The sequence below is a fragment of the Mesoplodon densirostris genome, chromosome 5 (genome assembly GCF_025265405.1).
Source record: "Mesoplodon densirostris isolate mMesDen1 chromosome 5, mMesDen1 primary haplotype, whole genome shotgun sequence".
Lineage (NCBI taxonomy): Eukaryota > Metazoa > Chordata > Mammalia > Artiodactyla > Ziphiidae > Mesoplodon > Mesoplodon densirostris.
The window spans coordinates 4,210,225-4,212,314 of record NC_082665.1 but is presented as its reverse complement, the minus strand read 5'-3'; positions in this window follow the sequence as shown (position 1 = coordinate 4,212,314).

The following is a 2,090-nucleotide window of genomic DNA, read 5'->3' as shown; positions in this document are numbered from 1 at the left end:
ATTCACTTCCATTGTCCATGTGTTTTCCCATTTTTTGGCCCCGAGGCAGCGTCTTTTCTTTGGTCCCAGAGTTCCTGTGCGGTAGTTAATGATGGGGATTAGACTGTAATAATGAAACTCATCTATTCATCCAGGTTCTGGCACAGAAGACGGAGGAAAGCGGGCTGGCACCAAAGACTGAATCAAAAGGGCAAGTAGCGGGGCGAGTGGGTCAGAATCGCTGGCTGGGGACAGGCATGGGCGAGATACAGGAAGGGGAGGTCGGGGGGGAGCCAGTGAGCACTGGGTGGGTACCCCTCCACGCTGGTCCTCTGGGGCGCAGTCTGGGGATCCGCGCCCTACAGCCAGTTTTCGACTCCGTCACAACACAGCACCTCGAGAATCTCATGTCACCATCCAGCTGCTCTAAGCTACCTGCTCCAGCTTGTTAGCTGAGAAAAGCTTGATAAAAATCTCTGTCCTAATTTTGACGTCAGCAGCGCAGGGATTGCAAACATCCGTGAAGAATCCAAAGTCCCCCAGGCCGCTTAGACTCGAGGGGAATTGCGTGAGGATGGTGCCCCCTCACCTGTCTCAAGCGGACACTGGGAGATATGCCTGTGCTTCCAGCCCTCACGGGAGCTGCTGGCTTCCGCCTCTGGGTCCCCGATCACATGGCCTCCTCCCCAGACACTCTCAGCTAGAGGTTCATACCATGATCACCACTCTGCTCTCAAAGCTTAGAAATGTTGGCTTTTTTTTCTTTTCCTTTATTCTCTTTTAAGAAAATTGTGTGTGTGCATATGTGTGTGTATAAACATATATATGCGTATAGTTATGACTGAATTGTGTCCCCTCAAAATTCATATATTCCAGCCCTACCCCCAGCACCTCATTAGTTAAGATGAGCTCACACTGGAGTAGGTGGCCCCTCATCCAGTATGCCTGGTGTCCTTATAGAAAGGGGACATTTGGACAGAGGACGCAGGGAGTTGCCATGTGAAGATGAAGGCAGTGATCAAGGTGATGCTTCTACAAGCCTAGGAGTGACAAAGATTGTTAACAAACCCCCAGAAACTGGGGGAGAACCTGGGAAGGATCCCCGCCTCAGAGACTCATAAAGAACCAGCCCTGCCGACGACTCCATCTCAGACTTCTGGCCTCCAGAAAGAACTGTGAGAGAATAAACTTCTGTTGTTTAAGCCACTCAGTTTGTGGTACGTCGTTACAGCAAACCTAGCAAACTAATACCTACAGACATATGCAAAATACATGCCTATTGAATAAATATGGAAAATATAAAAATCATAAAGATGAAAATAACAACCCTAGCTAGAGATAGCCCACTTTTTGGTGGATGTCCTTCGATTTTTTTGCGCCATGTGTGTAGGTATCAAGTTGAGTTCATACTATTCACTTTTCCTTTAAAATATGGCTGTTTTCCTGTATTATTATTTGTTCCTTGAAATGTTATATAATACACCATCAAATAGCTAAGCCATTTCAATTCATTATTTCCAATTGTTTGCAATTTAAAAGAAATGCAAATGAACATCCTCATGTGTAAATCATTTCCTGCATTTCTGAGCATTTGGGTGAACCTACCCAAGCTTCAGGGAAGGCCTCCACTGTTTTAACCCAACTGGGTGAGTCCATCCTCTTAGCCCAGGGATCAGAGTGACCTTGGCCTACGGTCATCCATGTGAGATGGGTTCAGAAATGAAACTGCAGCCTGCCTGCTGCCATTGAGGCATGGGGGACATCTGCCCTCACAGAGGTGGAGGGAACAAAAGGCTCTTGGCTCTTCTAAGAGGCATTTGGGAAACCAGCCTGCTTTTCTCCTGGATGGTGCAGTATAAAGATGTGATGCGTGGAACCACTGCAGCCTTTCTGTCACCATGAGGGAAATCCCTTGGGGTAGAGCCTAGAGACAGAAGGCAAACAGGCCCTCGATGACACCCATTCCCAGACTTTCCAGGAGTGAAAGCCAAAGGATCTGGAATTAAAGCTGGATTGAGCCAACGTTTGTATCATAGAAAGTCGTGATGGATGCAACCTCTGACAGCTGCCACAGCAAGGAGAAAAGCTAATAAAAGCACACTGGCCCTTCC